The 13,613-nt window shown below is 44.5% G+C and overlaps 1 long non-coding RNA gene across 17 annotated transcripts in view; it reads left to right on the plus strand.

Moving 5' to 3' along the window:
- Positions 1-13,613, plus strand: part of LOC106034388 (uncharacterized) — a 57,704-nt gene that overhangs the window by 19,389 nt on the left and 24,702 nt on the right. For 14 of the 17 annotated variants that reach the window (XR_007163647.2, XR_001205996.3, XR_007163641.2 and 11 more), the window contains 3 exons: positions 207-309; positions 7,225-7,354; positions 11,256-11,410. This is a non-coding gene — a long non-coding RNA (uncharacterized lncRNA). Of the gene's footprint in view, positions 1-206; positions 310-5,983; positions 6,118-7,224; positions 7,355-11,255; positions 11,411-13,613 lie in introns of all 17 variants that reach the window. The other 3 variants (XR_007163644.2, XR_007163637.2, XR_001206000.3) reach the window with 2 other exon arrangements.

The raw sequence follows: 13,613 nt of genomic DNA on the forward strand, positions 1-13,613 counted from the left end.
TTCTTTCTCAGCATAGGTGTACAGGCTCAAGACAGCCCAGCTCCATGAGCATTTATCCGCTCCTTCCGGATGGTTTCACCGCCTGCACCAAGTACCCAGGAGTGCAGCTAGCAGCTGCCACAGCTGCCAGCATCCTGGCAGACTCGGGTGATCCCAGCCACGGCCAACAAACTGCACATAGATTGATTTCACTCTCATTTTTGCAGCTCAGGCCAACGGGGAATGTAAACCGCACTGACCAAGCAAAGTTGGGGAAGTTGCCAGCAAATGCAGAAAAAAGGAAAGGAAGGAAGATGTGGAAAGCACAAGGTAAGAAAATGAATGCTGTTTTTTAACACCTAACATTTTCATTTGGGTCAAGCTTTGCAAAACTGTCAAACATCTATGGAAGCGACCTCCCGTTTTGTACAGAGTAGGACCTCAGATCAGTCCTTCAGTGTCTGGGTGGGGATTAGCTCAATGAGCTGTTTGGCAGTGGCACCAGTGGGTACAAACCTTAAAACCCAGCCATCGGTGCCATTTGGGGGGGTTGGTTCAACCCACTGTAGGTTGTGGTGCCAGTGAGGAAGTGGTGATTCACATCTAGATTCAGGTGGGGAAGGAAAGTGAGAACCTCCAAAGTGCATTTCCCCCACATTGTAAGAGCGTAGAGACCCAAGGGCTGGTTTTGACTCTATGAAGGTAAGCTTAGTCCTCTAGAGGGCATGGTTACACTGATTATATATTTAATAATTAACTAGTATTACCTTGGCTATCTGTTCACTTTTACCGGTGTAAATCAGGAGTAAAGCACTGATAGCAGTAGAGTTTCACCATCATTAAACCTTGTTGTAAAGTTTTCCACATACTCGCTCTTCTTGAGGAGGTTGATTGTGTATGGGCCAGAAGGTTTGGGTTTGGTCATTGGAGGAGCTTTCCAAGAGGCAGCTGTAATTCTTTCCTTGCTACCAAAATCCATTGTGAAAACCAGTGGATCTATTTTTCATGTGTTTTTGTGCTCCTGTGTTGGTTAATCCCTTGACAGCAGCCTGAGCTGGGTCTTCTGAATAGTAGCATTAATATTGGGTTTCCAGCATTGAAGTCCATCCTTTTCAGAATATATGGCAGCTGCAGACACTAGATGGCAATTGTTCAGGTTTGGGGAATCTGGCTGCTGCACTCCCTCAGCCAAATTTCAAAGTTTACAGAACTGTGCAGATGTAAATATGGCCGCCATCTGTCCTGCTGTATGCGTTTCCCTGACGTGCACAGAGCAGAGATTGGAATCGGGGAGCTCATCATCCCAAGGAAGGTGCTGCACTACCTGATCCAAAAATCCACCCCCCCCCACTGAGGCAGCACAAAGTGTGCAAAGCCCTTTTAATCTGGAAGTCACGTCTTTGTAGAGTTTAGGCAAGGCTTGCTTGTCTGTAATGCAAACACCTGCATTTTATTCAGTTTTACAATATTTAAATCCCCTTATAAAATAAACGGCTACTTGCTGGAACGTTACCCATGCTGCATGTCCAAGATCTGATGAATTTAAAAGCTATTTTCTAAGATGCTTTGGAGAAAGAGGACTGGAAACTGCCATCAGCTAGTGTTACAAATAGAGATGTATCAGACTATTTTTTGTGGCTCCCTTTGGCTTCTGAATACATTCCACATGCACAACACACTAAGATTTCTTTCTTGGGTCATTCATGGTGCCAAACCAATACCTAGGAACTGCGAAGTGTGTTAATCTGCACTAGTATGTTACCATCATTGAGCTGTGCCACACAGCATCCCTTTTCTTTAGTTAAATCTAGGAGTCATCCTTAGCCATTGCATCCCCCTTGTGCTGGGCCCTGGCGGTTATAGCGTGACATTTTCTCAATTAGCTCAAAAAAAAATAAAAACTCTGTTGCTTTTTTTTGATCTCTTTCTAATGATGGAGAAGGTGATGTTCTTAACTGGTTTAAAAGATACCTGCTGGTCTGTGGGTGAACCAGATGTTCCCAGGGCTGAATCTGTACTTCCCAGTTCAACACAGAGCTTTCTGGGGACAATATGATTTGTTGCCTTGCACAGATTTGTTGTTAGTGGGTTTGCAGGAAGAATACAGCCCAGAAGAGAGTCTACTCCCAGAGATTCGATGCTGACCTGGTGATCTGATCTTTCTCTGAAAATGGATTTGGATGTTCTAAGTGATATCCTGGGTCTCTCTTTTACTGCCAAGAAGTCATACACTCTGGGTCAGGTTTGTGAGACAACTGAAATAGCAATTGCTCCTGAAAAGCTGAAGCTGGGTTTTAAGCACAGGAAAACACCTCATCATAGTTTAGGTTCATGCATCCAGTGAAACCTTCATTCTCCATTTTCAGATCAGAGCCAGGAAAAACTCTCCCTCAAAACAGGGAAAAAAAAAAAAAGTAATTTTCTTTTCTGCCTTTTATCTTCATTTTTGGCTAATATTAGCATTTAATAGCAACATGCATTTCCTAAGAGAACTAACTTAGTTAACTTAACTCTTCCATTGGTTTCTTTGTGCCCAGCCTCTTTGTCTCTCCATCTCCACCTGCTGTGTCTGATCTTACTGCAGAAGTTTTGGGGGCAAGTGTATACTGTGTTTATGTCAGCAGGTCCCTGGTCTTAGTGTCTACCTTGAGTCTGTTACAGTGCTACTGCTGTTACCAGTAATAAATAACAACAATAGGAACCAGTTATGCAAAGCAAATCCTGAGGCTGCAGTTACATGGCCAGAGGCACTCACATTAGCTCTTTTGCAGCTAATCCAGATACCTCTGTGTTATGCTGTAGTCTGCGGTGCAGACATCCCTTGACACCGCTGTGGGCTGGATGTACTTCCCTGAGTTTTTGCAGCATACAGGAAAATGCAGCATGTAGGCCATTGGAGAGGAAGGAGGGGGTTAGAACGGGGTCGTGTTGGCTTTAGCGCTGGACGTGCTGTCTCAGATCATCGTTACGGCAACCATTTCATTCTAATTCATCCGTATCAGCCATTTTTAGGTCTTTTCAGCATTTCACTCTTGCCATCAGGCCGAAGAAGGCTTTGGCCACGCTTCATTATGCTTGGCCGGTGTCAGCAGAGGAGTGAGTGACACTGTTATCCAAGTCTATCTCTCCACCACAGTGCAGACAGCCAAGCGCTGTTGGCCCCAATGGATATTGCTCAGCAGATCTTTGTCAGGCTTGTTCAAACAAGATATGTTACCGTTGACCTAACAGCTAAAAGTTCATGCCTCTGACTCCGGGATACTTCTTGTCTTGGTGTCATTTGTTCATTGAAATAATTGGTTATTGTAAGATTATCACATTAAGATGGATTTTTGTTTGTTTAAGAAGAATGGCATTGTTCTTAGTGTCGGATGCTTGGTAGGGAGTTTATTCTCTTGCTCCCTATTCCAGTGTGGGTTCGGGTTCACGAAAATCAGAGAATATAAGCCTTGAACAGAGCCAACTGCTATACAAACCTCCCCAAGCCTTTGCCAATTTAAGTCATTGCTGGCTAACACAGCTCAGGCTTCTTTTAAGTGAAAGGTGCCAATCACACAGAATTATGCAGTGGTTTTGAACAAAGCCAACTCACCTGTTTGCTGGAGACTTGAATCAGACCACCAAACGCATTCGCACTTAAGCCTAGAAATGAGCCAAACCCACAGAGTCCAGATCCAAACCTGGCTTGAGGCTCTCAAGGTCTGATCCGGATGGACTCTATGGCTTCTTTACATAAAACACCGTGAGGAGATCAAAGAGTAACTTCAAATTAGACCTCTGAGACATGACGGCACATCCAGTCCTGGTTCAGAGCCACCATGGAATATGACCTAACCAACTTCTCATCCTCCGGACAAACGAATTTACAGGTTTTGTTCTGATTTGATCTATTTTTGATGACTTCAGGGGTTTTACTTTCCACTTCCTCAGTTCCCAGCTCCATGCAAGATCCTAGATCAATTCAAGCATTGCACATCAGAACTGATGTTGACCCACCCTAATTTCACAATGGTTTCTTTACATGTCAAGCAGCATGCATTTTGGATCTGACATCCAAAGTAGCTGTTTCTCTTCATATTTGTTGACTGATTTCAGGAGAACTGGCTGTGCTGGGAATACAAAGGAAAAGGTTAAATTTCGTCAAGCATTTTTTTAAAGAAAGCTTAAAAACTAGCATTTGCTGTGGGGGCTGATAAGCAGGCCAGTGCATCTTATTTTCACCCTCTGAATGTCAGGTTCAAACCTAACACAACGAACAAAACCCATCATTCCAAGCCAGAAACACTACACGCTGGGCAGCCTAATACATTAAATTATTTTGTGGGACATCCTGGGAGCCGAGATCCTGTCTTCTTTGTAGAAATGCTCTAAGAGATCATAGTGCTTTTCACAAAGGGCTTTGTCTTTGAGTCTGCAGTCCTAATGTTTCCGGGATCCAAAGCACTGGCAACCAGACACCCAGCATAGCGCAGGAGGGTGGTAGCCATCCTGTAAAAATGTAATTTCCGAAGCAGTGTGACTTCATCAAGCCAAGCAGTTCTGCAGAAGGGTGCGTGCGGAGGTTCCCTGTGAAGGCAGGTCAGGGATGTGGCTATAGGACTGTGGAATCTTAGCATTTCCGAGTTGAAATTCTTATTACTATGTTTTCAAATTTCCTTTCAAGTGCCTAATTACCAACAGCCAAACCAAACTAGCTCGAAGCCCTAACTCTCTGTCCATCCACAGCCTGACAGCATTGCCAAGCGATATTCTGTTACACTACTTAGTACAAATTATTTTCTATCCCTTCAATGTATTTCTAGTTTTAAAGAATACGTTTTCTTTAGATTCTGCTTTGCTTTTCAATCCTTCAGAGTTTACCTCTGTGGAGTCCCTTGCCATCTGAGATCAAGGGCTAATTTTTTCAGGTCAGTTTGTGGGAATTTAGGTAAATAAGTGGGTATTCCCATAAATCATGTATTTTCAGAGGTCAGTGAAAGTGCATGTATCTCCATTGCCTCTGGAGAGATATTTTAGCCTTAGTTTCTTGATAAATCAATTAAACTTCCTTTTGCTGACAAAAACGAGAATAGCGCTGTTCGCCAGCTCATGGCACGCACATTTTGCACGGGACTTTGAGAATGTGGCCGCCTTAATCCCATTCCCCAGAGTCTGTCCTGAGTACCTTGGCTTGACCAAATTCCCTCTTCCTTGAGTGGCAGCTTGAGCTGTGGAAGGAAAGCAGTGGGGAACACCACGCAGGAGGAAAGTTTGCAGGCACAGGGCGCGCTCCCTGCTGCACAGGAGGCTCAGTCCCAGCAGAAAACCTTCTCTGCCTCCTGGCTTCCCCAGGACGTGGGCAGGCAGATGTGTGCCGCGTCCTCCTGCCATACCACGTGCAGGCAGGCACCGCGCCCCGCTTAGAAACACAACCGACTTTTATGGGAGGAGAAGCTGTTTTTGCATGAAGTGGAAAGGACCCGAGTGCAGAATGAGGACAGGGTGCGTGAAGCAAGGCATGCTGCCTCCAAAATCGGGAAAAAAAATACAGATGTAGAAACAGGTGTTCAGGATATGTCTTTCCCACCTTACATCCCTGTCCAAGCTAATCCACATTTGAGGACACAAAATACTGTAAGCATTCCTCCTTCTCCCAATACAACTGCATTCATTCTTCCATCCCACAGCTTTCAGCACCAGGCGTATTCCGTCCACACAGAGCATAGCTTGCATACCTCCTCGACCACAAACACACATCCTACTCATAGTCTTCCATGCTTGCGAGCACACGGCAAGTAGAGAATATTATACTTCACTTAGGTGTTGGCCACTGCCCCAAGGTGTGTGTGTGTTAAGCAGGAGATCCTCCTCATCACTGCCGGTTCTCCTCGGCCACACCAGTCCAGGCTGTACTGAATTGCTTCGTCTTTTACGAAACAAAGTAATCTGTGAAATAAAGTGAGAAACTGTGATTAGACACCTGTTGCATAACATTTTGTTACATAAAAATGATTTTCACCTTCAGGTGGGAAAAAAGCTGTGAGATCGCACACAGACCTAACCCACAGGTGGGTGTACTCACTGAACTAAGGGCTCCTCCTGGACAAAAGGCGAGTTGCGGTGTTTGCTGTGAGCCATCTGGTTATGCTTGATGAAGCTGTGAGTACATCAGTGCCTCTACACCTTACAGGGGAGGATCTGCATCTTTCTCTGCCCGAAACTGTGGCCTGATCAGAGTGTTTGGCATGAAAATACTGTATAATTCAAATTAACATTAGTGAGGCATGACTGTGATTTTTTCTTTCTTTTTTTTTTTCTTTGTTCCTGGGTGATAGACACTCAGCTTTGTATTACAGCATTAATAAGTGTGGTCAATTCTTCGTGCTCTCAAGATATTGGAAAGTAGGTATCAGTAGGATGTGCCAGGTAAGGAATTGTAGCATTCACAGCACTGAGAGAGGTAGAAGGCTGCCTAGAGCCCTAGGGCATCCCTTTCTTATCATGGTATCATTAGTATCTGTACTAAAGTCTCCAGGAAGAGGCTGTGAGATGGAAAGCTGGAAAACACCTCTGTAATACCTGCACTGCAGGCAGTATTGCCTCTGACCTTCAGAATATCAGGCTCTTCTTGTTTACGCGCTCCTAGCTGAGGCACTAGTAGGATTTGGCTGCATTTATGGCTACAGCATACCCCAGAAAAGCCATTTTGGGGCACAGGCCCAGTGGGAATGCTCTCTGCAGGCTGTGCCATAACTTATTGCTTGTTTGGGGGACAAAAAATATACTGTCAGTCCTTTCCTGCTCCTGCCTAATTCAGCAAGTGAGGAGAAAGGCCAGCATTTCACCTGTTCCCCCAGGATGTGATCCCTCTCTGCCCATCCAGGCCCTGGGGAGCCTTTCTTTACGTCACGCCTGAGGATCTGTGTGGGTGTTGGGTTATTTCAAGTAACATTACTGATGTAACGATTAGATGAAACAGGAGGAAAAAATTGGAATAAATTTGGTTTCTGTGGAAAAGCTGCTCGTGGATTTGGCCCTGGCTGGAAGTGGCTGGCAGTGGCAGAAGGGCTGCGAGCTTTGGGCTTCAGCAGACTTTTAATTCTCATTGACTGATAGTTCGAGGGACACGCTGAAGCAGTTCACATGTCCTCCAGACCTCTTTGCCCATTCTTTTGGCATCTAGCAGAGCTGCTTAGGGGTCTGAAGCTGTGCTGGAAATGTGCAGCCAGTGAGTCTCACCAGTAATTTTACCATTTCACCCTGCAGATCTGACCTCTTTTAAGAGTGATTTGATGTTTCTTCAAGCAACACCCCGTCCCTATGAAGAAATGCCAACAGAGGAGAAGTTTCAAGCTTGCTATTTTTATTTAAACTGTTGGAACAGTATGGACATAATGTAAGTAACTGGACCAGCCAACAGGGTGTCTGTCAGTCAGTGACTCAGTCTTCAGATCAGACAGATGCAAGCCCATATAAATAGGTTCAGCCCAAAAGTCATGATAATAAATAATTTATTTTTGTACATTTCAAAACACCAGATACAGTAAAGTGAGTGTTTTCTTTGGAAGCAGACATTACTGGTCGGCTGTATTTGCTTCCCACACCAGCAATAACATGTTCTGAATGAGCGCAGGGAGACTCCGACCACCATTCTGCCTGAGCTTACTTGATGCTTGGTTGAAGGCTGCTAAGTCTTAGGAAATCACTCTGAGATAAATTAATGAACTGTTTTGAAGCACGTGGCATCGTCAGGTTTGCACTCTATCACTACGAACACTAGAGAGGGAAAGTCAGCCAGGTGGATGTCCAAAGAAATCTGATTTTAAGATGTTTTTTTTTTTCTCATCATATATGTTGTCTTAGAGCTGAGTCAGACACAGTAGATGAAATATCTCCCAGGACATTTAAAGATGATTTTAGGTAATGGGAACTGCCATGTATATCTGGGAAAAGACAGACGTGGCAAAATAAGCCTCTTTTCCACTCAGATAAGATGTGGAAACATGGAAACTTGACAGGGAATGCTCTTACAGATGCTGTCCTTCATCCAGACTCCTTTCTTTTTGATCGAGGTGCCACTCTTCTGTTAAGAGTGATGAGAGAGCCTAACCAGGCATCTCTCTAAAATATTTCTGCCTGGAGTTTAAAAGGTGCTTTGAGATCTTTTTTGTGTTACCAGAGGATACATCAAGGTCCCTGAACAGGTCTCTTTTATTAAAGGAGACGTCTTACCAGGACTGCTCTGGGCAAAGCTGTGGTGCAAGCTGGCTCTTCGCTGGGACTCTGCTTCCTAACCTAGCAAGCAGGGCGCAGGTTGCAGGCTTCAGGATGTGGGACAGCCTCGAGGAATGTGTCAGAAGGATAGCAAAGACGATACTCTTGTCCTTGGTCATCTTGTCAAGCAGGACTGTGCAGGATGGGAACCGTGCCTTGATGAAGTCAGGGTGTTCAAGATGAGGACGCCAGCAGCTTGCTCCAGTGGGTCTGCAGGAGCTCCGAGAGCAGTCAGTTATGCTACAGGGCCAAGCGGGCTGAAAAGAGCCTATACCTACAAATTCATGAGGCAGGTGTGAGTGAAACAGATGATCTGTGATGTATTAGGCTGTATATCATATGGTCGTGGAGTAGTTGAGAACCCTTTTGGTCTGACTCAGTCATTTTAGTATCTTACCTGCTCATAGTCTCACTGTCTGTGTGCTACATAAGATTCTATATAGGAGCAAAAATATATGCACAGAAATGCAGATAAGGTTTCCAGACGTTTCAAATACTTTATGGAAGTTGTATTCGAAACAGAATGTATTAGTAAACTGGATATGACCTGGTTAGGAGAAAGGAAAAATAAAACATGCGGCATCATGCAGAGCATTTTCCGAGACAGGTGGTCTCTCCGTCCGTCAAACAAACTCTTACCCATGCACCTATCTTTGACAATGAATAATATGAGCTATCGTTCAAAACTGTAGCCCAGATCTCTATTTAATGTGGGCATTTAGGAGGGCTTACAAATATGTTTATTTATTTTTAATATCCTCTAGCTGTTCACTTACTGTTTTTATGTGATCAAGGAGAAAATGCAAACTGCTTTTCTCACCCAACTCCGAGTGTAACTTGGCAGATGTCTGCAGCATCTTTGGATACAAACCTGGGGTAATGCACACCCTTATTTGCAGCAGCCCTGTTCACATATTTGCATTTATAAATTAAGATGTTGATGTGTCTGAATTTACAGATCAAATGCAGCAAGTTTACTAGTAAAAAGTGAAAAGCTTTTTGTAGCTGCTAACTCTGCAAGCTTCGAGTGGGTTCTGCAAGTCAAAGCTTCTTAAGCATTTATTAATAGTAGCAATAAAGGTCCATCAGGTTGATAAGCATAGAGACTTCTTGTCTTCCCCATACAGCCTACAGTTAGTCATGCAAGTAGCCTTACAGAGCTGATGGGTAAGAAGGAGCAGTTTTTAATAGTCATCACTCCCTTGGGTACAGCTACACTTCCAACACCTGCAATGTCTAGCGAACACCTCTGCCAACTAAAACACCTCTCTTCAGAAGAATAACTAATACTTTAGAATAACGATTAGAATAACTAATACTTCTTTGGAAAGTTGAGGATTAGGTTCACGTGTCCTAGATTAAAGCACCTGAAGGATCAAAGCCATCTTCAGCAGTTTTGAGGCTGTTGGAAGAGATGGAAGGGAAGAGTATGGAGTGGGTTGCTTTCATTTTAGGTCCTTTGTCAAGGCAACAGGAGGGCAATTGCAGGTTGGGGTACTGAAAAATAAATAGCAAAGCAGGTACAATCACTGACAAAAGCTCTTACAAACCAGGTGCTCGGGCTGGAGGCTCAAAGCTATCAAATACTTTGTCAGATTCAGCAAGCTGGTAAATAAAGAAAAGGTTCTTCCACATAAATCTTTGGAGCTGATCCTCACAAAGAGTGCTTTCAGCCCGAGCTCCTACTTCAATACACGACGGTTGTGGGAGAGAACAGTGAGTCTTATTTACGCATCCAGCAGCAGTTTATGACGGGCACCATCTCATCTCAAGGGTCTGACATATGTATGCATCGCTGTCCAATTTGCAAATTCTTGCATCTAAAATTTTAATAAGCTCTTCATTTGATTTCTTAATGTCTTTCACAGAAAGTGAACGTTTTTCCTGGCAGAGCAGGGACTGTAAGCTCTTTTATCTGCACCCCATAAAGGGCTGGGATGTCTCTTTGAGTTTGGCCAATAATTTGAAAGTAATCCAGATTTTGTTTTTCCTGCAGGTTTAAATGAAAAGTGAATGTTTTAAGTGGAGGAGTAAGAGGTACATTGAATTTGGAAATATGACCACAGCAGCAGCAGAGCTCTGGAAAAATTCAAGGAGTTATTAAAATCTTTAAAACGCAATTGTTTAGAAATTAGGCACTTAGTTTAAAAATGACGTTTTGGCAAAGCTGGGTGACTTACCCTTCCCATCATATATTACATTAAACCTCTGCTGTATGGCCAGTCTTAGATGGCCAACACCCAGGAGTGTCCCATGGTTGGCTCAAAACACACCAAATGACCACACAACAGTATTTCTACCCATTGCTCATCAGCACTTGAGGACAACTTGGTGCTTGATTCTAAATTACTGGAAACAAAAGTGAATTTCTGCCCATTAAATTGTTTGGTAGTAGGTCTGAGTCCTTGGAAAGGGAGGCCACTGAAGCAGATGAGCTTTCTGTCCCATGATAGAGCAAGCATCCTGAGCTGAGCAGCTCTGAGTTTCTTAAGGCTGAGCTGCTTCTCTCACGCTGGAGGAACAGAAGAACATCTGGTCCTAGCTACTGTTTTTCAACTGGATCATCTTGTGCCTCACTAAAATGAATGAGAAACACATGCAGGCTATATTTTCAAAAAGTTGTATTTCATTGATGCAACTAAAGTAGTGATTTTCACATGCAATTAGATACACAGATGTAGACAAGCAACAATTTACACACACACTACATTTCCAACGAGGCCCTACGTACATTCCCATATGCTTTACACATGCAAAATAAGCACATGGTGAGGAGGCATGGGAAAGTATTTACATGTGCAATTGTATCTTCCCACAGCAATGCCTGGGAATTAGAAAGCACTAACTTAGACAATATTTTGGATGTAAAATCTGATGACACTTTCAATTCTGTTCTGCAGGCCCCACTATAAATAACAATAATTATTAATTATGATCTGCCTACAACAGCACTTCAGCAGGCACTTTGCAGATAGGCCAGAGACTAGGAGCTCAAATCACCCTTGTGTTATTGTATTTTCTAGAAGTGTTTTGGAACAGACATCAGTGTCCAAAGCCCATTAGAAGCATGCTGTATGCAGACATCTCCGAAAGATTGATGAAGAGTGAAAAAATGAGGAGCAATGCCGTACACCAAGACCAAAACATTCAGGAGATACAGGTCAAGACTGTAAAAACTGTGAGATTTTTTTAATTTGTCTTTTCTAACGGTAACACATCTTGAGTCCTTTCTGAAAAACTATGTAAATGTGTTCTTTTTGAAAAAGCTACAAAACAAAGTACCACTTTCCCAAAAGGCTATTTCCTAGGCAGCAGGCTGAGTCTCTGGGAGAAGCCAGGCAGCCCAAGAGCTGGCATAGCAGCACATCTCGCCTACAGGGCCTTTCTGATCCTCTTCAGCCTCCCTGTGTCTTAGTTCTCCAGGTGGTAGGATGGGTCTATTAGCACCTTATTACTCAAGGTATATGAAAATAAAGGCAGGGTGTGGTGGGATAAAGATGCGCTAATGGAAGTCAGTGAGAGAAAAACTGCAGTTCTAACAAAATACTTTTTGTCTGTTTATTCTTTAATCCCAACAACAGGCTCTTTAAAGAGCAAATTGGTCTGTGATGTGGTCTAGGACAGACCTGTAAGAACCACTGAAAGATACCCAAACGCTACTGCCATTGAAGTATTTTGTCTTTTAAAGAGCAGAGAGCACGCTGCTCCAGCTCTTGAATGCCTACTACCATGGACCCAGAATAGTGAGCTTGCTCAATCTACCAGAAGTCTTCAGTTTAAGAGAGGGAGGTTTGTGTCTCACTGTGGTGACTGTGTGATGCCTTGACCCATGTAGTGATGTGGTCTTTAAAACATACTGCTCATCTAGGAGGCACAAACATGCATGCACCAGCCACGCAGGGAGAGAGCAGTGAGGCCTCTGGAGAGTAAGACTGAGGCCAATGGCAGGAGCTAAAGGTCGTCTTCTTGAAGCTGGGCCATGGAGATGGCATGGGATGGCCCTGGAGAGGGCCCTGGGACAGCAAAAAGCCATGGAGAGGTGAGGGACAAGTGAGGGCAGGATGCTGGGGCAGAGGGTGGGAGACAGGGGCTGGGGTGCAGGGTCATGAGTCGCAGCCGCCGAATTTCCAGCAGCTGGCTGCTGAGGGGCACGGGCCTTGCACCAGCAGCTACCTGCTCGAACCCTGGCTGAGAGCTTGCAGCAGACTTCCACTCCTTTTTCAAAACAGACCGTATATGTGACCCCTTCAGTCCTTGTTTCTATTAACAGGCTAAACAAGTTCTAAGTGCCAACATACTGAAGAAGTGGAAAAGTTAGTTTATAGAAGGGAAAAACGGGGAAGGAAAAGAAAAACAAAACCCAAGTTATTTCCACAATGTTTGCATTCCCATGTCTTAACCACAGTATTCCCAGTACACGGATTTTTATGGTGCATCTGAAAACCAACCACAATGCAAAAGAAACTTCAAAGTGTTTAAGGAAAGGAAAGCTGAGAGGAAGAAGCGTGGAGGGAAGTCAGACAGCAAGGAGCAGAGCACGGGAGCAGTGCCGGGGTTTGCTGCCTGCCTCCCAGCCAGCACCCCACTGGGCAGGGGACCCAGCAAAGCAGCGTGCATTAAGGACAGGGAGGTCCTTATGATTCTTAATTTCAGATTTTGAGTTCCCTTGTGGCAGGTTGAAATAGCAGGGCATGACCAAAATACATGTAGGTGTAACTTCACAACCGGCCCTCTGGTGAAAACAGCACAGGCCCTGGTGCTGTGGGTGTAAGAGGGGTGGGAGGTGGCGGAGGGTGATGCCCACCTTTGCTCTACCTGCTGGCTATGCTGCAGATGGAGAGGAGTGGGCAGGGGCACCTTTGGGCTTACCTGGGCTATACAGGCATGGAAACGTGGAATGCTGATAGTGTGATGGACTATGTTTAATAGCCTGAAGGGATCGGCGCATTTATTTGCCATAAACCAGTATAGCTATGAACCACAAAGGCTGCAGCAGCACCTACATGCTCGTCACCCACATGAGATAATTTGTTATCAATAGCATATGTCCATTGAGCGGCCTGGTGTATTTGCAGTTAATAAATTGCTTTATGGTCATGGGCTGCATGTCCAGTGACTATGGGAATTAGGTTTAAACATCACCCTACCTGCTAGGTTATGATCTGTGCTGTTACACGTGAGACCTGAAGGCTCATTTCAGCTGGTGGGAAGGTCTGCACTGCCTGTGTGCGTTGAACTGCGCGGGGGCTGCAGAGTGCAGCAGGGCACTCTGGCAGAAGCCTGCCTGGGCGAGAGGCAAGGAGTTGTGAGAGTTGCCTCTGCAGTGATTTCTTCTCGGAATAATACCAACACCTTCTTGTAAGTACCTGCTATCCAACATT

This window comes from Anser cygnoides, chromosome 14 (genome assembly GCF_040182565.1).
Source record: "Anser cygnoides isolate HZ-2024a breed goose chromosome 14, Taihu_goose_T2T_genome, whole genome shotgun sequence".
NCBI classification, from domain to species: domain Eukaryota; kingdom Metazoa; phylum Chordata; class Aves; order Anseriformes; family Anatidae; genus Anser; species Anser cygnoides.